At 50.0% G+C, this 23118-nt stretch overlaps 1 protein-coding gene and 2 long non-coding RNA genes across 6 annotated transcripts in view; 1 reads left to right on the top strand and 2 right to left on the bottom strand.

Annotated features, from left to right (window-relative positions):
- EPB41L1 (erythrocyte membrane protein band 4.1 like 1) overlaps positions 1-23118 on the bottom strand; it is a 150559-nt gene that overhangs the window by 93817 nt on the left and 33624 nt on the right. The window lies entirely within an intron of this gene.
- LOC144298285 (uncharacterized) lies at positions 520-8484 on the bottom strand. 2 transcript variants are annotated; one of them, XR_013365203.1, is made up of 3 exons: positions 8356-8484; positions 7862-7951; positions 520-896 (listed from the first exon to the last, which is right to left on the bottom strand). It is a non-coding gene; the product is annotated as an uncharacterized LOC144298285 (long non-coding RNA). The 2 variants fall into 2 exon arrangements; XR_013365204.1 differs by having other exon boundaries at positions 8433-8482.
- Positions 7675-19252, top strand: LOC144298286 (uncharacterized). The gene is made up of 3 exons (XR_013365205.1): positions 7675-8166; positions 8271-8618; positions 16556-19252. It is a non-coding gene; the product is annotated as an uncharacterized LOC144298286 (long non-coding RNA).

Genomic DNA, 23118 nt, shown 5'->3' with positions numbered 1-23118 from the left:
GATGTCTTCACCTCTCTGAGCCTTCATTCCTCAGCTGCAAATGGAGGACAATTCTACTACGATACAGAGCAGACATAAGGATTGAATAAGGCAATACAGGTCAAGTGTGTAAGCACACAATAAATAGTGGCTTAAAAAACTGCTAACCAGGGGTGCCTGGGTGGCTCAGCGGGTTAAGCATCTGACTCTTGATTTCAGCTCAGGTCATGATCTCAGGGTCATGAGATCCAGCCCTATTTTGGGCCCCACACTGAGCATGGAGCTTGCTTGAGATTCTCTCTCTTCCTCTGCTTCTGCCTCTCTCTCTCTCAATTCTTCCTCCCCGCCCCCCCCCCCCCCCCGTGCATGCACTCTCTCTCTCTCTCTTTCAAATAAATAAATCAATCTTTAAAAAAAAAAAAGCGTTAACCACATGATCCAGCAATTCTGGGATATACCCAAAAGATTTGCAAGCATGGTCTTGAAGAGATACTTGTACATCTGTGCTCATAGCAGCGTTATTCACAACCACCAAGAAGTAGAAGCAACACAAGAATCCAACAACAGATGAATGGATAAACAAAATGTGTCATACACATATGATGGAATATTATTCAGTCTGAAAAAGGAAGGAAATCCTGACACATGCAAGAACGTGGATGGACCTTCGAGACATTATGCTCAGTTAAATAAATAAACCAGACACAAAGAGACACATACTGTTTGATTCCATTTATAGGAGATGCATACAGTAGTCAAATTCACAGAGGCAGAAAGTGAAGTGCTGGTTACCAGGGGCTGGAGAGTTGCTGTTTAATGAGTACAGAGTTTCAGTTTTGCAAGGAAGAAGTTCTGGAGATGGATGTGGTGATGGTTGCCCAACAACATGAATGTACTCAATGCAGCTGAACTGTACACTTAAAAATAGTTAAGATAATAAATTTATGTTATGTGTATTTTACCACAGTAAAAAAATAATAATAATTAAAAAAAGAAAGTACCAGGCATAAAACCCAAAAACAGAGTAAGAGACTAAGAGACAAAGCTGAAGAGATAGGAAGAACTGGAAAAGTATGCAGAAACGGGGTGATCCAAAGAGGAGAAACACACTCCACATGCACACTCTTCCAAAGCCATGGAGCACAAATGGAGGACTTTCCAGCAAGGGCATGCACTTCCAGGGTGCTCAGGGCCTGCTTCCTACCCTGAATTCTGCCCCCAAACAGGGGCTGTTCTCATAATCACTAAGAACAGGCCTATAAGAGAATCTGGCCCCACTCCTCCCCGCTGCCTGGAATCATCGGGGAAAAAGGGAAGGATGGAAGCCCAGAAGGAAGTGAAGAAAGGAATAACAGGTAGAGACAGCAAAGCAGCAGAGCAGCATGTGAAAAGGCCCTGAGGTACGAGCCATGTGTGGGGAGCACTCCAGGGTGGCAGGATGCTCAGGCATGTTGAGGGAAGTAGAAAGGAGAGAGGGGGGCAAATGGGGAAAGGCCTTTACTGACCACCACCATGCTAGACACTGTCCCGCATCATCATCTTAGTAATGTTTAAATTCATCCTGACTGGCAGGTATTCATGTCCCCATTTTATGGAGAAAGAAATGAAAATTCAGATAGATAAAGTAACTTGCCCCAGGAAACACAGATGGTAAGCAGACAGTAGGGATTCAAAAACCAGCTAACTCCTAACTCCTGCTTATTTCTTCAGCCCCTGGGAGATTAGTACAAAAGGCCAAGACCATGCGCTCTAGAGTCAGAATCCCAAGTCCACACTATCCCTCACTAGCTGTTTGATCTGGAGAAAATTTCTTAACCTTCTGGGTGTCCATTTCCTCAGCTGTTGAGTGGGAATGAACATAGCACCTTTATCATATAGTTTTAAGAGAATTAAATGAATATCATACTGTGAGAAAAGTGCATTGTGCACAGTGAAAACATAAAGTAGCTTTTATTATTCATTATGCTTAGCCTTCTAGGTACTCCCCTACAGGCCCCCACAGGCCAACTTGCCACCACTGCTTGTCCCTGGCTGAGTCGAGTGCAGTCTTTGGAGCAAGGCATAGGCCAGACCCAGATCCCTGAGAGTGCTAAGACCTCAGGCAGGGCAGTAACCTTGCAGGAGCAGCAGGAACATCCTGGAAATGACCTCCTCCATGCTCTGGTTTCAACTCCATGGCCTAAGTAAGTTGTTCTGCAGATGCTCAGTGGGACGTGGTCTAAGTAGCCTCCATACTCATGGAGTGACCATAATAGAAACAAGCAGGGCTGCCAAGTTACCTACCTACTGGCCTCCACCATGGGCTGACCCCTGCCCCTCAGCACCTTCTGGGATGAGGTGACCTGCAACACCAGGAAGGCCTTCAGAGACCCTCTAATTCCACCCCTCGTCACACAGATCAAACACCAAGGCTGGAGATAAGTGGGGATCTATTGGGGGTCACACTGTGAACCAGTGGGCAAAGCTAGAACACAACACTGGGCCATCTAACTCCCTGGTCATTCTGGTTTATTTTGCCATTCCTACACTTTGTCATGTTGAACACAAGTCTACATATTCAACTTTCAAGAGGTTTAGTCACTCTTGCCTAACTTATAGTCCCTATAAGCCGAACTCTGGGAGGTTGGCCTTATGGGAAAGGCAAGAACTCCGGGGACAGGCAAACTGCATTCAAATCCCAGCTCCACCACATCTGTTGAATGGCCCTTCATTTGTTTATATAGAACATGGTAGGGATCCCTGGGTGGCGCAGCGGTTTGGCGCCTGCCTTTGGCCCAGGGCGTGATCCTGGAGACCCCGGATCGAATCCTGCGTCGGGCTCCCGGTACATGGAGCCTGCTTCTCCCTCTGCCTATGTCTCTGCCTCTCTCTCTCTCTCTCTCTCTCTCTGTGTGTGACTATCATAAATAAATTTAAAAAAATTTAAAAAAATAAAAAAATAAAAAAATAAAAAAAAAAAGAACATGGTAGAAATCGGCAGCTAAGAGGGTAGGTTATAGCACTTCCCAGAGGGTGAGCCACTCTACCAATCACTGTTTCAGTTTCCCCTTCTGTAAAGCCTGCCTCACATAGTCATGAGGACAGAATGAGAAAAATATAAAGGACCTGGTACAGTGCTTTCTATGCTGTAAGCACTCAATAAACAATGTCTATTGCTGGTACTATTATCTCTAATGCCAAGATCAGAGCATGCAGCCAACAGGTAGCCAAAGATACCTCAGTCTCAAAGCTCAAGCTTTCTCAGCTTCTCTCATGCAATCATGGGGTATTAAAACTGGCAAGGGCCCCATTTTACAGGCAACAGAGTTAAGAGTCAGAGGGAAATGACTTGCTCAAGGTCATGGAGCAAGTTAATGAGTTAAACTAGAACCCAGATCTCTTGACTCTTACTGACTTAAAATTTTTTTAAAGATTATTTATTTATTTATTCATGAGAGACAGAAAGAGAGAGGCAGAGACTTAGGCAGAGGGAGAAGCAGGCTCCTTGGAGGGGGCCCAATGTGGGACTCAATCCCGGACTCCAGGATCATGCCCTGCCGAAGGCAGACGCTTAACTGCTCAGCCACCCAGGTGTCCCTTACTGACTTAATTCTATTATCATGAGCTCTTACTGTCCAGGCAGCTGTGCCTGTGTGTGGATCTGGGGGGAAGAGACCACAGAACTGAGCAACCTTGCCATCATGGTGGACGCAGGTCAGAAGTAGGGTGGAGCTCCATGCTGGCAGACAAGGCCAGCTGGGCCAGCCGCCAAAGTAGCACCATAGGCACAGCTCGGGGCCCTCTCATCAGCTACATAATAAAGTAATTATGGGATTAGGGATAAAATTAGTCACTTGTGTAATTAATTTGCTGAGAACCAGAAAAGAAAGGGCCTTTTTGAAGAGTTGTTCCTTGGCTCCTCCCATGAGTATTGCTGCAGAGGCACAGATGAGTGAACATACACACAAACACATATACACACAGCAGTGATGGCGACAGATGAACAGGGCTACTTGGCTTCCTGTGGTAGTTCCTCACCAATCCTAGCCCTGAAGGCAGGGGCTACATTCCATGTTTGCCTCATGGAACACTTCTGTCACAGCATCACAGGGTAGGCTGCCTTCCCTCAGAGCCCTCCATCACAGAGGATCTGGTGATATGGTCTCTTATGCCTCTCTCTAACCACAGCATAATTAGGCCTGGGTTCCCCTGGCTCTTCCTCCATCATAGAGGCTGGTGGCCAGTTCCAACAGTACGTGGGGGTCCACCAATCCAGAGAGACTCCTGGTATTCATTGGTCACTGTGATAGACAGAATAATGGCCCCCCAATGAGGTCCATGTTCTAATCCCTAGAATCTGTATGTTACCTTGAATGGCAGAAGGGACTTTGCACATGTGATTAGGTTAAGAATTTGAATTTATATTATCCTGAATTATCCAAGTGGTCCCAATTATATCAATCATAAGGTCCTTATAAGTGAAAGAGGGAAGCAGGGGACTAAATGTTATAGAAGGAGGTGTGATGATGGAACCAGAGTTTGGAGTAATGCCATTGCTGGATGGAACCATGAGCCAAGGAATGTGTGGCCTCTAGAAGTGGGAAAGGTCCAGGTACATGGTCTGCCCTAGAGCCTCCAGAAGGAGTGTAGCCGTCAACACCTTGACTTTAGCCCCATGAAGCTCAATCCAGACTTCTGACCTCCAAGACTATAAAGTAATAAATCTGGGTTTTTTTAAGACACTAAGCATGTGTCAATTTGTTACAACAGCAGTAGGAAACAAACTAATATAGCCACCTAAGGAGTGACACTTGGAGCCCACCTTTGCCTCCAGGATTGAAGCCCTTGATGAAACTCTCTCCCCAAGGGCCAGCCAGGAGCATTCTTGGGGCCAACATGTACCCTGAATGCACCTCTAGAGATTAGGCTTGTACAGGGGCCCCAAACTCTTACCCAGAGAAATATCTTTGGGGAAACAGCACCCCAGAAGAGGAGATAAAGAGAAATAGTTCTGGAAGGAAAGGGTAAGGTCCCACCTTACAGCTCCACTCCAGGGGCTCGGCCCCTCTAACACATTCTCCAACATAGAGACATCGGCCTCCATAAACCAGATCATCCCCAGGGGTAGGCTGGCAAGCCTGGGTTCTGGCCTCAGCTTGGCCCAAGTCACTAGGTAGCTTCCTCTTTCTGAACCTCACCATTGTCATCACACCTTGTGAGATAGTCACTCTCATCATGCCCATTTTATGGCTGAGGAGATGGACTCAAGCAGCTGCAGAGGGGAGCCTGGTTTGAACCTAGGCTGTCTCACTCCACAGCCCTACCCTGGCTCCCTCTTAGTGTGAACAAGGGTAGACAGAGGATGGTCTGGAGCAGCCCCTCCACACAAGGAACAGGTTCTACAGACCTGAGGGGGTCAAAGCCAGCCTGCCTTTCCAATCTGGAAGTTGGGCTTTAAAGTGGCCCAGCAGCTGGGCAAGATTTACTGAGAGCCTACATGGTATCCACAGCACTTGATCTTGGATTCCCTCCCTGGCATCTCACCCTAACAGGCATCATCTAAAATACAGAACAAGCACTTCATGCAATGCTCATTGCAGTGTATGATTCATAAGAGCAAAGACTGGAAACAATCTGAATGACCGGTAACAGGAAAAAGGGTGAATTGATTTTGTATCTGATGGAACTCTCTGGAATGACACAGAAGGCTGCTTTGCATATACCACTATGTGAAACTTGCAGAACAGCCCCAAAGATGCCCCAGGGAGGACTATGGCTACCTAAGAAAAGGGCAAAGGGAAAAAGTGGGAAGGAAACACACCAGACTCCCGACCATACTAAGGCATCATTTTTTCCCTCTTCTTGTTTTTAAACATCTCCGTGTTGTTACTTTCATTATTTAAAAAAGAAAGTCTTATTTAAAAAAAAAAAAAAACAATAGTAGGGGCACCTGGGTGGCTCAGTGGTTGAGTGCTGCCTTTGGCTCAGGTCATGATCCTGGGGTCCTGGGATCGAGTCCCACATCAGGCTCCCCACAGGGATTCTGCTTCTCCTTCTGCCTGTGTCTCTGCTTCTCTCTCTGTGTCTCTCATGAATAAATAAATTTTTAAAATCTTTTTAAAAAAAGAAAAGAAAACAGTAATCATGATGAAGCCCCGAGGAACCCACCACACCTGAGACACTGAGGAGAAAAAGGGAGGACAGGAGAACAAGAGCTGGCCAGATAGACAGTGGCAAAGCTTGAAAGAAGGGTGTGGTGTTGTGGAGATGGAAGAAAGTGAAGGAGAGGGGATTCCTGGGGTCAGCATGGCCTGGGAGGCGCCGATGCCCAATGCTGGCCTCCCTGCCCCCAACTGCATTCACAACACAAGCCAGAAGCCAAGAAGGCTCTTGTCACTGATCCCCCTACGCTCCTCACTGAGGTGTCTCTGAGTGCTCCTACCATGACCAGCGTCCTCAGGGGCAGCATTTCCAAAGCAAATCAAGCACCAAGAGAAGCAATGGTGTGCCAAACCCATGGCCATCCACTCCCATCCTAGCCAAGCAGAGCAGAGGAGGCCTCACATAGAAGAATCTGGTCAGGATTTTCCTGATCCGTAACCACTCACCAATTCTACCAACAGTGTTTCTACAGGAACCCACATCTCTCTCTCTCTCTCTCTCTCTCTCTCTCTCTCACACACACACACACACACAAACACACACACACATCACACATATACATATTTGCTCCTTGGGACCTTCCTCAGCTTCTCTGACTCATCTGTTGCTTCCTGGATATAAGCAGACACAGAAGCATACCTGAGTCACATACCTGTTCACACATCTTCCCACCCCCACACATACCCCACCAGCTTGCTTCCTTCTCTTGAAAACCCCATTCCTCCCTCTCTCCACCTACTTCATCATGGACCTCAGGTCAACCAGAGCACAGAAGGGAAGGTCCCCCAGCAATTCACATCTGGCTTCACTGTGCCATCCCTGCCTCCCTCCACATGCATGGCAGGCAGTGGCCAAGTCTGGGTTGCTGCTTCTAGAGCCCAGAGGTGGAGGGAGGCTGGGTTACAGAGCTAACAGCTAAACCAGGATCTGAGGGCCAATGACCTAAGAAGCCACCTCTGACCCTCAATCTAGTGAGCCAACAAGGAGGAGGGCTGAGTCACTACCAGATGTCCCCCATTACACCCCCATTCTAAGGCAACTGGCATCCCTGCCTTCTGCCCACAGCCCAAATGTATGGGCCATCCTCCCAGGCAGCCTGTGGTAATGTGCATGGCTGGGCCAAGACAAGGCCAGTATCAATTAGGCCCCCTTTCCTGCTAGTGAGCTCAGCCTCTTTACTTTGCTCTGATTTCAGCTCATCTGAAAAATCCTCATTTGAGGTCCCTGGAGGATCTTAAAAGTGTTATTCAAACATTAGCTCTGACACATGGCCTCCCCCACTCAGACATCACCCGCCCCAGGCAACACTTTTTTCTTCCTGCTTTTTGGCACTGCCAGGAATGAGCAGCTTCTGTGGTCTGCCATGTGGCACCACAGGTCCTGCCACTTCAAGCCCTCCAATCCTGACCTGCCCCGGCTCCCTGCCATTTTCAAGGGACAAACAGGGGAAGGGGTCTTGGTGCGTCCTGTATGGCAGACATGTGATTTTGTTCAATGTCTGTAACAACTCCCTGAGGTGGCATTATGATTCATGTGCCACAGATGCCAAAACTGAAGCTGGGCAGCCCTGCCAAGGTCACATAGCCAACACGTGGCTGAGGCAGGCCCAGAACCCAGGACTACTGAGCTCCAGGGCTCTCCCGATGGCCCTGCCCACCCAGCCTGCCCTGTTCTGCACACTGCCCAGCCGCTCCCTGAGAAGAGATGGGGTATCCATCACTGGCTATCCCTAACCTATTACCCTGAGCCTGAGTCCAGGTGGAAGGAGCAACACAGGAGGCGCTGAAGGATTTGGGACCTCTAAGGAGAAGGTTGAGAGAACACAAAGTTCCTAGGAAGGAAAACAAACAAAACACAACAATGTGAAGAGCTATTTGCAACTCCCTTATTCTGACACGTGTCTAATATGAGCACCCACAAGAGGCGGCATCGTCAGGGGCTAGATGGGAGGACAAAAGGTCAAAAAGAAGAGTTTGTGGGCTGCGTGGTCAGAGAATTCAGAATGGGAAGGACCAGAGGTTCAGCCCAATGCCTTTGTTTTTACAGGTAGGGAAACAGAGGCCCAGGGAGGGGAAGGGGCCCATCTAAGGCCAAGAGTGAGTCTGTGGCGTGCTAGGATTCAGATGCAGATCTTCTGACTCTTGCCTTAGCTTTCTAGGACCTAAAGAATGAAGAGCCTGGAGCAGACGCTCCCTGGGATACATGAATGAGCGAATGAACAAGAGGACCCATCACCTCTACAGCTGAGCGAGCAGAGCACAGAAACCTATGTGGTGCTTCCATGGGAACCCCAGCTTGCTCTGGTTTCTCACCCCATGAAAGTGGAGGCAGGAGGAAGGCCCTTCCATTCACCAAAGCTGAAGCTCCAACCAGGAACCAATCACAGCCCTGGAAGGAGGCAGAAACTTTGGTTCCCATGGCAACGCAGACAAAGGCCTCTCAACACAGCTATCAGCTGGAGTAGGGATGTGGACTGCCTTCCACCCCATCCAGATAAGGTTCCCCTCTCCTTTTCTCATTAAGGAAGGAGTCAACCCAACTGTTCTGTTCTTACCCCCAACCTCCAGTGGCGTCTCTAGGCCCAGCTCAGATTGGAAGGGTGGAGACGGATAGGCTTCTGAGTTGGGGACTTCAGACGGTAGTTGAGTCTTGCCCAGTCGTGACTTTCTACCTTTCTACTGCCACCAGGTGTGTGCCTCCGAGCTGGGACAGGGGGTGCCTATGTGCATGTGCGTCAGTTCATGGCCCACACTCTCCTCTGAGAGGCAGTGCCAGCTGCAAAGCCACAGAACAGCCTGGAGCAGGCACCTGGCCCAGGCCCAGCTCTGACATTAATTCACAACTGGACCCAAGCAGGTCTCCTCTGCCTTCTCCTGGGTCTCAATTTCCCCATCTATAAAGTGCAAGACCTAAGACCTATAGTTCTCTGGAACGACAGCCCCCAGTCCTCACTCACCAAAAAAAATAATGGGGAGAGGGAACAAGTCGGAGCTTACCTTTTGAAAGGTCACCTAGCCCTGGTCAAGGGACCTGGAATACACAACCTGTCCCACTAACTGGAATTGTCTCTTTCCACCTACTTTGAGGAAAATGAAGAAAATCACAAGAAAAGTGATGAGCCCTGGAAAAGAGCTTCCAAATATCCCCAGCCTTGGTCACCTACAGGCCCAGCCACCCCATCCCTCACCCAGGCCCTAGCCCCACAGGGAGGAAGTGTATACAGTGTTTGAGCAAGCTCTCTTGTCACTAAGGGAGGGGTCACTCACTCAGAGATTTCAGAAACACTTCCCATACAGAGTCAGAAGGAAAAAAGAAATTTCTCAGGAAGTTTCACAAGTCCAAAAAAGTCAAAGTATTGACATCAAAACCCACACAGAAAAAAAAAAAAAAAAAAAAAAAAAAACACAGGTTCGCCATGCTTTCAGCTCTGTAATCCCTCAGTCACCCTATGGAGAAACCCTGCAGCCATCCAGGACGGGGCAGCCTTCCCTCACCTCCCACCCCCACCTCCATCAGGCCCTGTCCCCTGGTCCGGCCCCTTGTCTCCAGGGCTACTTGCCCGAGTTTCTCAGTGCCTGCCACAGCCCGTCCACTGGTCTCCGGCCTCCGGCCTTGCCCCTTCAACCCCTCCTCCCACTGCCAGAAATCAGATCACTTCATTCCCAACCTGACACCCTGCAGTGGCTCTCATGGTCCCCCAGATAAAATTCCAGCTCCTGGCCCAATATACAAATGCTCAGGGGCGGGGCCCGCCTCAGCTCCACTTTCCTCTCCTGACATCCCAACAGGGACAGTGAATTCCAGGCCCTCTGGGGCACCCTCATATTTCATGTCTCTGCACCTTTTTCTGTGCGCTGGTGATTCCTGCTACCTCAAATACCCTTTCTGAAGCCCCCACTGCAGACTGAAGATAACCTCTCTCTTTACTGAGTGCTCAGTACGTGCTAAGCCCTATGCATTCACTACTTCATTTCTGTCCCTAAGGCCTTAGGAGGTGGGCTCTGAATGCAGCCTGTTTACATCTGGAGAAACAAAATGAGATGTGTGGATGGGCAAGGAAGAAGTCACATGGTTGATAAAAGGAGGAGCCAGGATAGAAATCCAAGCATCTGACACCCCAGTCACCCCCCGCCCCAGGGACAGTACAATGATGAGCAATGTTGAATCAAAAACCACAGCATGTTCCCAACAGCACTGCTTCTGCTTCCATATGGGCCTTTGGGAATAGTTTGCCTCAGAGAGTGCTTCCAGAGAGGCCCCAGCCTGGTCCCTGAGTATGCCCCCAACCCAGCACTCCCTGCCACCACCACACAGCATGAGCTCTGCAAGCACACCCAGTGTCTGAGCTCACACGGCAGAAGTATAGCTCTCTAGTTACACTTAATGACCCAGCAAGGACTCCCTGCAACGTCTTTTAGGAAGTCTAAACTCGGCCTAGCATCAGGGACCGCCAGGACCTGGTACCAGTTCATCTTCTCAACCTTGCCCACATGCATATGTGCTCTAGCCACAACACACTGGGGGGTATTCACCTTCATTCAGCATGTTGGTTCATACTAAAGCCTGCTATTTATTGAGCACCTACTAAGGGCCATGCAGTAAGCCAGGTGCTCAACTAGCACTCTTGTGTCTCTACAACTCATTCATTCACTCATCCAACAAATCCTTCCTGAATATCTACTATGTGCTATATAATGCAGAGTTAAGAGTGAACATGACATTGAAAATAAAAGACAAATGGTTACAAATTGTGCTCAGTGTAAGGAGGAGCCAAGAGGCAAAGGCAGAGAGTAGTACAGGGGGGCAGGGGAGAGAGGTGTCTAAGAAAGCTGACTTGTAAAGGAGAAGGACCTAAGGCTGCCAAGAGCCATGGAAAGAGAATTCTAAGCAGAAGGGACAGCAGGTATAAAGGTCCTGAGGTAGGGAAGAATTTGTTAAACAGAGAGAAGACTCCTGCAGCTGAACTAAATGAGCAGTGGGGACCTACATGACTAGAGGGGGAAGCAGGGACCAGCTTATTCAGGGCCCTGCAGGCCATGGTAAGGAGCTGAGTTTATTCTAAGAGCAGGGGAAAGACACTGAGTGACAAGGTCTGATTTGTGTTTTACAAACATCACTTTGGCTGCCACTTGGAAAGGAGACTGGGGAATATAAATAATGTATGTAACTTATGCAAAGTAACTGGCATTGTGCTGGTTCAATAAATGTGAATTCCCTTTCCTTCTCTCTCCACCCTATCCCAGGCTGGAAATGTCCTCTTTAGCTTCTATTCCTTCTTCTGATCTATATACATTGTCAGAATTTGAATTTTCTGAGGACATATGATCTAGATACTTTTTACTGTCAGATGCAGTCCAGCAAGATGAATTTGCCTGGTGTCATACAGTGGGGCTGTGGTGGTGGAAGGCAGAGGGCCTGCTCTTTCCCCCTGAACCAGACCCTAAGTTGATCTGAAGGTCAGGAGGAAGCAGAGGCAGCAAATGCTGAGGCTTCGCCCTGAGTTCTTGTTCTCCCCACCTTATCATGGAGCCGCTCAGAAAGCCTGGTTCTCAGGCAATTCCAGGCTCAGAATAAGGGGAAGGGGGCTTGAACCAGCTCCACCTCTAGGTACCTCTCTTTCTGCTTAAGCCAGACAAGCGCAGACCAGAAAGCCCTTCTAATGGAGCCTGGATACTTGTGAGGATGTTAGCTGATCCCATCACCACTCCCAGGAAGCAAGCAAGGGTCATGGCCCTCATCTTACCCGTTCAGAACCTGAGGAGTCGGGTGTACTCTAACTTGCCCAGGGATGGAGACAAAATGGTAGAGCAGAGCTTTAAAGGGAATCATAGTATGTGGCTACATGAGGATTGAAGAGCCCAAACCCCCATTGTACAGATGGAGACACTGAGGTCCAGTAAGGGATTGGCCCATGGTCACATGCTGGGAGGAGTTCCAAGCTTTTGCTTTCCAGCTCCTCATGCGTGTCCCTGAGAAAGGTGGGAAAGAGGACAGAGGGGACAGTGGGGGGTCAAGAACAGGGCAGCTCAGCCTCCTCTGGCTTGTGCCCTGCCCGAGCTCCCACATTTCCCACAGCTCATGGGTGTGGCAAAACCTGCCAAACCAGTCCCCATGCCAGGGCCAAGTGGCAGAGCCCAGAGCTTCAGGGCTTTGGGTGGGTAGGCTACAGACACCAAGATGGGGGGGGGGCAGGGAGGATGAGGACAGACTCCTCCTCAGTCTGCCAGCTGGGCCACACAGGCACTGCTCCAGGGCCAGGATGGGTGCTCACAGCTGAAGCACTCTGTCACCTAGCATCAGGCACAGCCAGGACTCACCAGCCCTCCTATCCCCAACAGGCACGAGGACTGCCCTCTGTTTCCCTTCCTCCTCTGGAAACTCAACATGTCAGTTGTCAGTGCCACCAGGGAAGAGGTCCTGGAATTTATCTGAGAAACACAGCAGGAGGCAGGGAAATGTGATAAAAGTGATATCGTAGCTACCAAGATGGAGTCCTGCCACCCTATGACTTGCCAGGTACACACAGGCTCTACCCTTTGTCCTCCCCAAAGGCAATGACCCAAATCTAGCTGAGTCCAGGATGCGACCATGGGGACTGGGGATCAGGAGAGCTGTGTTCTCACATAGTTCTGTGATGCCCAGTGTAGACCCAGGAAAACCTGTCTTTCTCGGGCTTTAGTTTCACCAGCCTTCCTGTGGAGGTGCTAGGTCAGCTCCGTGGTTTCAGGAGACTTTGAGGTTTTCTCTCACCCCATCTCCACCCCATCTCACACTTCCTTCTGCCCAAAGGAAAGCCTAAGAGTGCACACCCAACAGCGTGCCCAGCCCCTACTAGTCAGGGCTGGCCTCTGTGTCAGGGGCTGCCTTGCTGGGGAGGCTAGGCCCACAGGACAATGAGCAAATTCTCAGGCCAAACTGAGTGGGAGCTGATGATGCTACCAACTTTTTCCAGGTGCTCAGAGACCCATTCAGAAACCATTCCCGAGGCCTGCAAGATCCAGGAACCAACGCTAGGGCAGAAAGCGATCCTGGCATCAGCCTAGGCTCCTGTGAGCATGGGACACATGAGCCAGGCAGGTGCTCCAAAATGTCAGAGACTATTCTCAAATCTCAACTAATCCCCTCCTTTGGTAGCTAGGGAGGAAAAGTCCCAGAGAGAGGCAGGGACAGCTCTAAGGTCACACAGCAAGGCACAGCAGAGGAGGAACCACTAACTAGAACCGACTCCCAGCCCAGGCCACCTCCCACAGCAGAGGCGTTTTTCCAAATTCAAAATCATGCACCCCACATGCTCACCACCCCTTAGGAGCTGCCAGAGACTGGTAAGAAGTCTGCTGTTCAACACCGAACATGCGTTTGTCTGCTGTGCTCACCTCTGCACCCTGGCACGTGCAGGGTCTGGCAGGAACTCAGTGACAACTAGGTGATTAAATCAAGACTCATTGGAGGGATGATTGGAGGTATCACCTACCTTGAGGCCCAAGCACCGGGGTGGGGGTGGGGGGAGCAGGACATGGTCGAGAGAAAGGATGAATCTGGCTTTTCAGGGCTCAGGATGCAGACAGGCCATACAGAAAAGGCAGGGACACTGTTGGCACAGAGCTCTAGAAATCCTAGGCCCAAAGGTGAGAAACAAGTTGTACACCACTCACACCACGGCACCTCAAGGCCTGTGTATGTATGTTTCTGTGACTTGACAAGGCCCCTGAGCCTGTCCCTCTGTCATTTATTCCATCAGTCACCCATTCTACAAGAGTTCTGGCACAACCATCAGGGTGAGTAATAATTGCCACCACCACCCCCCCACTCCACTTCCCTGTCAGGGCTGCCAGGCCCAAAGGCTGAACTCCCTACACCTCTGGCCAGGAGCTGGGCTCCCTGGAGAGCCAAGCTGAAGTTGTGGCAAGCCACTTGCTCTGTAAGACCCACGACTGCGTTTGTCAAACGAAGATGGCCACTGCCTTCCTGCCTCCACTCAGAAGTGCTCTGAAGGCTACATACAAGTGGTGGATGTGAACGTGCTTTGTAAACTGTAAAGTGCCAAAACAATAGATTATTAGTAACAATAACACTGCCATCACCAGCCTCCCTGGCCCCACAGAATCCCAATCTCTAAATGGCAACTACCAGCATCACTATAGTTATCAAGGACACAGTAACACCCACCAGCTATGAAGCACTCAACTGTGTGCCAGGCTTGGTGCTATCCACATGGCCTACATGCTCTCGTCTGAGTTCCGTGACCTCCTAAGCAAGCACCATTGCTGTTTCCATTTTACAGATGATAAGACTGAAGCCTAGAGAAATGAAGCATATCATTCGAATTCACACAGGAGGTGGCAGCGCGGGGGTCTGCCCTCAAGTGTGTCTGACTCTGGAGCTCGAGCTCCTTTCGGCTTCATCCCATTCCACTGCCTGTGTGAGAGCACGTCACCCTTGTAAAAGCGACGCCCCATCTGCCAAAGCCTGCCATGGCCCCGAAGGGATGTGGTCACGTCACTGACCTTTGTAGCAGTAACCCTGAAGGTAGATAGGACCGGCTAATTTTGTTGTCTCTGTTTGACAAATGAGGCAAATGAGCCCCCAGGAAAACTTGGCAACCACACGACTTAACTCATTGGCTACCGAATACCAAAAATACAAAGGACTGTAGAGAAAGGATCCTGACAGGGAAACTGAGAAAGGGATGTGCCCGGGTCATTTGTTCAGATCTTTCCTGAGACCTTCTCAGGAACACACATAGGATGAAAGCAGCATATGATATTCTAGTTTTGTTTGTTTAAGATTTTATTTATTTATTCATGAGAGACACAGAGAGAGAGGCAGAGACACAGGCAGAGGGAGAAGCAGGCTCCCTGCGGGGAGCCCGATGCGGGACTCGATCCCAGGACCCCGGGATCACGACCTGAGCCAAAGGCAGACGCTCAGCCACTGAGCCACCCAGGTGCCCCTGCTACTCTAATTTTAAAATGCTATCCCTACACCAAGTGCTGTCCTAGTCTGAGTCTTCGTTTCCCCAGGCACAAAATGAGAAACTAACCTTGGTCAGCAACAAGTTCTAGAGGCCAACACGGCTCCTGTGAGGCCCATGAGGCCAGTCTCAGAGCCTCTGCTCCCTGCCACCCCCCAACTCTATTCACAGAGTTGTGCAGCTATCACCACTATCCAATTGCAGAATCCCAGTTATTCTTACCAAGTACTGAGCTGCAGCCCCCAGTGTTCCTTAGGAACCCAGGGCTCTCCTTGGTTTGGGCCAGACAGCACTTTTCTAGGAAAGCCCAGGGCGCCCCTAGCACAAATTTCTCTGGGGGCAGAAATAGAGCAGTAAGTAAACATTTAGTGGATGCTGTGTTTCACTTGGTGAAACAAAGTTGTGGGTTTGCTGGGAAAGGGGCCCAACACATCCACCCAGTCCAAGCTTTTCCCCTTACCCCCACTTCCCTCACTAGCTGTCCTGAATGCAACCATTGTGCTGACCCTGGCCTCAGTTTCCCCATCCCCTCCCTGAGCAGCAGGCTGAAACACATGCTTCCAACATCCCACAGAGTGGGGGGTCCTCCCCAACAAATGGCAAATCTCATCCACCTTGTGGGAAGAAAAAGGCCAGCCTGTTAGGTCAGCCAAGACTGGCCAGAGCAGTAGGTTAAGACTGGTTGGTGAGCTCTCAGATCCAGAACTGATGAGTAGAACTTTATTCCACAGGCCTTAGGAAGCTTGGAAGGCTTGAACTGGAGTCATAACCCCCACATACCAGGCTGAACCAAAGATGGAGTGTCAGCAGCTGTCCTAACAGCCATCGGCACTGGGCAATGAGAGATCAGGATTCCCAGACATTGGCTTCTCTCTTCTAGCCCCACTCTGCCTCTCATTAGTTGTGTGGCCTTGGAGAAGTCACTTAACTTCTCTGAGCCTCCACTAACCCTCCCACAAAAGGGATAATTATACCTTTGATACCTTACCTCTCAGGATTACGGGGGAAATAATCTGATGAGATGAAAAGCCCTTTGTAGGAAAAATATAAGGGACTTTGATTCTAGTCCAGGGTGAGCCAGGTGGTAAGGGCTGGGAGGATGAAAAACCCTCAAATGAAAGAACTCCTCTGCCCTTCCCTACCTCTTTTCCCTCCATAGAAATGCTGGAAGCCCTCCAAGAAGGGTTGGAAAAATCCAGAGATCCCAGAGAAAACAAGGGTCACAGAAGGAATGCTGGACATCTGGGTCTTGTCTGGACAATACTTGCGAAGCCTGGGCCCCCCAGAGACAGCCCCTCTAGCTCTCAGGCAGCAAGCCACAGGGGAAGGATCTGTATCCACACGGGATGGGATGGAGGCTGGGGAGCCTCTAGGGTAGGCAGAGTAAGCAATGGGGAGGCAGGAGGGATGGGGGGAGGAGGCTGTTCTCCTGCTGAGTCTCCTACACTTTCTCGCCTCCTACAGGAGACAATGGCAGAGACACCTTCATGTGACAACTGCACTTTCTCCGAACCTCAGCTTCCTCATGTGTAACGAGGGTGATGCACAGAGTCCAGCTGGATAAATGTGACTGCCATTCTTCCAACCTTTGAAACCAAGGAGGCTCCCAGAGCCAACAACACACTCTTTCCCCAGTTGTTAGTCGCTTGAAGAAAAATCTGAGGGCACTTCCAGGACAGAGCCCAGGCTCTGAGGGCACTGGGCACTACCTGCTTTCTGCCAAGGGGGAGGAGACTAGCTGAGCATGGGCAGGAGGAACGGGGCTGCTCTGTAGGTTGGAGGTGCGGGCTCTAGCCTGCTGCCTGGGGATGAGATGGGCAATCCCACCATCTGCTGAGGCTGATAGAAGCCATCCTGCTTCCTTGAGCTCTGTGCTGTTTGGAGGAGAGGCTGAGCCCTGGGCAGTGGAGTACAGTGGGCACCTTCCCCACCCTCTGCCACCAGGAGGGAGTGAACAAAGGATGAACACCTGTTAGTGTCCAAGTAGGAGAGAAGGTAAAGGTACTGAGCTCCTGTGCACAGCTGGAGATAATCAAACCTCTTCATGTCTCTGAAAAGAAGAGTATGGAAGGGGGAGGGCTCCCTCTCTGAAGCCTGAAAGACAGCTGGCCACCCTCCTCCCCTCGCTCTAGCTCTGGTCAAACTGAACTGCTCCTGCTTCTCCCATCCATGCCTCTCCTCTGGCAGCTCCCTCCTCCCGGAGAGACTTCCCAGCCACATCCAACCCCTCAAGGCCTAGGTAAAATGTCCCCTCTTCCAGGAAGCACATTTTGACTGCCATGCCCAGGCTGCTCCCCTTCCCCTGAACTCTCCCTCTGAGCATCAGGTGTACCTTTCCTGTCCCTCACCAGTGGCAATTTGTGCTGTTGACTACATCACAGCCACACCTCCACAGGTGTATTTCCTCTCTGGGGGACACAGATGATGGTATTGGCTCCTAGCACAGGCTTTGGAGCTAGGCAGGCCTGAACTCAAACACCAGGTTTTGCCATTTATTAGACATCTGCCCGTGGGAAAGTCACTTATCTGTCTGTGCCTCAGTCTTTTCTGGAAAATGGGCGCAATAATAGTACCTACCCCATAGGGTTGTTGTTGCAATTAAATGAAATAACGCACACTACGGATTCAGCACAGAGTCTAGCACCAAGCAAGAGCTTAATAATGGAACTTTTTTGCTCCACTGACCTTTCAGGAGGCTCACAGATGATTGTTCTGTACATCTGCCACAGAGCCACGAGCTGGATGGATGGATGGATACATGGATTTCTACGGAGGCAGATCTGCAAAGAGCATACGGAAGCCCTTTCCCCCAGGCTGAACAGTGGAACCTGGGAGGGGCTGCCTCTGCAGGTCACGAGCTCCACGTTGCAGAGCAGCATGCCAGCAGATATGGGATGGCCACTCGAACTGCTGACCAGAGGCAACAAATGTGGTCGTAGAAATGGGCTCCTGGCCTCTTCTCATTCAGCATGTGACCTCGGCCTCTCATTAACTGTGCCTCGGTTCCCCATCCATACAATCGGGATGGTAACAGTACCCACCTAAGAGACATGGATGGGTACAATTTAGTGAGGATTAAATTAAATAATACCTATAAGGCAATAGAACATACTCAGCACGGGGAGAGTAATTCAATAAATATGACCTGTTATTATCATCATTGATATTTGCATTACGATCACTGAAGAGAAGAGTTAGAGTCCCTTGCGGGCCTATGAACTGTTCACTGTCTTATAACCCAGGACTCCACTAATATCCTAGGGTACTCTCATGGCTCTGTGTGCCCGGCAGGCTTCACTCCCCTTCTGGTTACAGCCCAGCCCCCTCATTAGCTACATAGATAGTAGACAAATGACCAAGGCATGGCCACTCAGAATGTCCCTATCCCCAAGCAACAATGACTGTCCCAGTTAAAGTCCTTCCCTTGGATTGATACATAGATCCTAAAAGAAAAAATAGTTCCTTTTTTCTGTTTGGGTTGCTAAGCTGGACAGATAGTTCCTAATAAGAGCAGGAAGGAGACACAGCAGTGGTAAGAGAGAGATGGAGAGTCCACTTGACTCCTCATCCTTCAATTCCATGAACTGCTCCAGGATTTGTTAGAGTCCTTTTCTGGTTTAACCCACTTTGAGTTGAGTTTTTGTCACTTTATTTATGAAAAACCATGCCTAATTGTACAGGCCCTGATCTGTGTAAGGTGTAGGCTTACCTTAGGCTTAGGTGTGGGCAGGGCAGGACAGAAGGAAGTATTATAATTGCTCCTGGACAGTCTGGCATAATCTCTATCATCTGGGCTGCAAGGGACTGTCTACAAAGCATGTTCTCAAGAATCATCCTGATCCAGTGGTCTTTAAACATTGCTTCCTGGAGCCTTGAGAATCTACAGAGGGAATCTGCACCTCTCAAAATACTCACGGAACAAGGGCTGTAAGGAGGGCAGCAAGATTCTGGGTAAACTGCCACTAATTCAACCACAACAGTTTTGCTACAAAAACTATGTATTGGGATTCTGCTACCCCAAATGATTGGAAATACGCTATTCTAACTGACTATCAGAAGAGCACTAAGGAGCCAGGGCTGATGTGTCCATCCGCATTGTTCAGAAGAGAAATGAGACCCAGTTCTGGACATGCACATGATTCCCAGTGTTTCAGGTTCCCTGTGAAAATCTATTGCTTCTCACATTTTCTGTCTCCTCCAGTAAACCGATGGTGCTTAATACCTAGAGTCTCATCTTTCTTGGCTCTAACCCCTACAGAGCTGCCTACTTCTGAACCTGGCTCCTTAGGGGGCTTCCAGAAGCTTGAGGAACTTGGAGAATAAATGTGAGCCAACTTCCACCTCCCTGTACCATGCCCACACGCCCCCTCACACACCACATGCACACATACACACTTAGTTCCCCCTCTTCCTACCCATTTGCCCAAATGTCAGGGAAACACCAGCAGGCCCCCTCCTGGGAACTCCTAATCCACCTCCTCTATCCTGGCTAGGCTGTGGCTGTGGACAGAGGATTCCTTGTTCCCAGTGCTTCCTGACCAGAGGGCCCATGTGCTGGCAGGAAAAAACCAAATCATTCTTTTTAACTAGAGCTAAAGCCACCCCTTACCCCCACCACCCCCAGAGCAACAGGCTCCCAGCTCTGCTTGGCATTTACTCTACCTGCCCCAGCTGGCTCCATCCTGCCTCATCCCCATAACCCCTGCTCCCTAGACACACACACACACGTACACACACAGGCATGCACACACACAGCCGCACATACACACAGCCGTGCACACACACAGGCATGTGTGCGCACACACACATGCACAGAGTCCCTTGGGGTACAGAGGTACCTCCAATCTAGTCAAAAATAAAACCCAGAGGATTCTGGAAAGACAACATCACAAACCTGGGCACCACAGTTGGGCCTTACTAATAACCCACAATGACATTTGCATATTATTTCACAATTTCCCAATCAGTATAACTTCATTGGCTTGGCTCATTCTGCCCTCACCCTGTCAGAGCCACAGAACCTCCCAGCTGTAAAAGGGTTTTGACACACCCCATGCTGGTGGTTTGCAAATCATCTTGTGCAGAGCCACGGAAGGGTTCCCTGTCATTATCTGGAGGCTGCTGGGGGGGCTGAAGAATCAGCTAGTTAGAGTCCCTCACACCTACCCCAGCTTCAACAGCACTGCAACCCCTCTGGCTATTTTGTACATTGAGATTCTTTGAGGTTCATTTGGAAAGGGGATTTTCCTGCTGGATGGTGTGAAAACAACTCATTTACTCCGACCCCACCTTCCCCCACTCCCTGCCCCGACAGTATATAGATATGATCCTGAGACTAACGCAAAGAACGGAAGCCACCCACAGTCACTCAGTAGTCAGTGGCAGAATCAGAATGAAACACTCTCTCCTGAACCTAGGGTACACCGGGGAGTGGTCAAGCAAAATAAAACAAGGCAGCTCTGCAGGGTCAGCAGATCCAATTTCCAGGTCCAAAGCCATCATCACCAGCCACAGTGGCACAGACAAGAGATATAGGCAAAGCACACTGTCTAAGGCAGATGTGCTCAATGAACATGCATTTTAATCCCTACCTCAAAATAAGCCCAAACCAGAGAGGACCCTCAACACTGTCCTGCTTTTGAAACCTGCCAGAAATCTGTGGCCTAGACAAACTTTCATGCCTCCCGGCTGTAAGACATATCAAAATAGAGAGCCCGAGGGCCCAGAAGGCCCACTGTTCCAACCCAAGCACTGGAAGGAGAACTAGGCTGTGCCCATGGACCACTCACCCCTCCTCCATCCATACCAGCTCCCCGCTGGAGGGAAAGAACAGCTATCAGCCACCTGCAAGGCGGAAACCGTGTGAGCTCCTCTGGAGCCAACCAGAGTTTGCAGCCGGGCAAGGAGCTGGAAACCGAGAGGCTAGCATTTAGCTGCCTGAGGAAACTTAGGGAAGTTGCTGAACCTGTTAAACAGAAAGGCCCGTATGACTCCACAGCAAAGCAAAAGAGAAAGGAACACTTTTGAAGCTGGAGCCTCCGGGGAGGTGGGGGGGGGGGCGGCCCGCTGAGGGAAAGAGTTCCATCTGAATTCTAAGAGCAGTGGGGAATCACTGATGCGCAGGGTAGAGAACAGACGGGAAATGGGCAAGAGGAGCTCTTTTTTTTTTAAGATTTTTTTTTAAGATTTTGTTTATTTATTCATGAGAGACACAGAGAGAGAGAGAGAGAGAGGCAGAGACACAGGCAGAGGGAGAAGCAGGCTCCATGCAGGGAACCCGATGTGGGACTCAATCTCAGGTCTCCAGGATCACACCCCGGACTGAAGGCAGCACTAAACCGCTGAGCCACCCGGGCTGCCCAAGAGGAGCTCTTGACATACATATTAGGGGTTCCCAGGGCCCAGCCCAGGGGTGGTCATGGTAGAGCTAGAGAGAAGTAGATGGATTCGAGAGATCCTTAACAGGTGGTACCTGAAAGATTCGGTGAGGGACTGGATATGGGGGGATGAGGGAAGGCAGAGGCCTGCCGACCCCTCAGACACCGCCTTCCGGGTCAGTCTCGGTGGTATCCAGCACCCAGGGAAAAAAAACATACCCATTGCTCTCTCAATCAGGCCTCTCCCTGCCTCGGTTTCCCCACCTGTAAAATAAATACGGTTGGACTCCATGGTCCCCATGTTCCTTCTAGCCTTAACATTCCATTCGGGTTTAATTTGCTCATGGACAATTTAAGGCTTAACTTCAGCTCCAGCCTTGTATGCAACGGGGCAGGAGTATTGGGAGGAGAAACCTCAGGTCCCCTGGATTCAGGACGGTACATCTCCAGGTGGGACAAGATGCCTCCACTTCACATGAAACCCAAGAATCAGGTAAAGAGGAAAGTCACTTGGACTGAGGGTGGGCTAGCAGGAGCAAAAGCTGCGAGCCCCACTGCCTGCTCTCTGACTTGGCATGGGCCTCAGGACACTGTCACTCCAGCTATGACATCAGTCACCCAGTGGCTGACACCCTGCTTCCCCATCCACTGTTCTCCAGCCCCCAGGGGTTAACCAGAGGAGGCCAGGTATAGTGAGCCTGCCTAGGGAGATGTGCAGACAGTGGGTAGAGGTTTGGGAGTCACACAGACCTGGTTTGAATTCCAGCTCCACCTTTCTCTCTCTCATTCTGAGGCCTGGGGCAAGTCACTGCACTGCTTTTAGGCTTGGTCTCCTCATGTGGGAAATGGGAGTAACAGTGCTTGCTTCCAGGGCTGACAGGATGATTCAGTGAGATGGGACGTGAGAGGCTCAGCACAATGCCTTATAACAACGATCACGGAGGCAGCAGATGGAAACTGAGACCCAGAAAGCGAAATGACTCACTGGAGACCCTTATAGCAAACCAGTGCAGGGGTGAGACCCAGAGCCCACATTTGAAACCTAATGGTTTCCTGCTTCTCAGATGAGGAAGTTGAGATTCAGATATTACAAGTGACTTGACCAAGGCCATAGAGAGAATTAATGGTAGAAGAGGGATTTGAACTCAGGCTTCCTTGATGAAAAAGCCGATGGTCTTCCCTGTGGATATTTAGAAAGTATATGTGTATAGAGATGCTTCAGATTTCAGGGACCTAAAAACCTGGAACAGAGACAAATGTAAATTTGGGCAGATGGAGAGGCAGGCAGTGAGGCTACCTTGAGAGGAAACTGGAAGGAGCTGGTGAAACAAAAGCCTCTTTCTCAAAGGCCCTCTCCGGGGGATTGGGCAGGAGAGGAGGGGGCTGACGAGCAGAGCCATCATCCTGCCAGGGCTGAGCTGAGGGCTGGATCTAAACAAACAGAAACGGATCCAGTTTGGCCACCAACTTGCTGTGTGATCCTAGGCAAGTCACACACACATATACATACTCAGTTCTGTTCCTTCAACTCAAGAATGAGATGGTTATTCTGAATACTGTTGAGATCACCACTTATAAGAGACTAATAATAACCATTCTTCACAAGCTCTAGACTCCTGACCAGTCCCTACTCCTACAACCCCAAAAGGT

The sequence above is a fragment of the Canis aureus genome, chromosome 26, assembly GCF_053574225.1.
Source record: "Canis aureus isolate CA01 chromosome 26, VMU_Caureus_v.1.0, whole genome shotgun sequence".
Classification (NCBI taxonomy): domain Eukaryota; kingdom Metazoa; phylum Chordata; class Mammalia; order Carnivora; family Canidae; genus Canis; species Canis aureus.
This window is presented reverse-complemented; position numbering and strand designations above follow the sequence as displayed.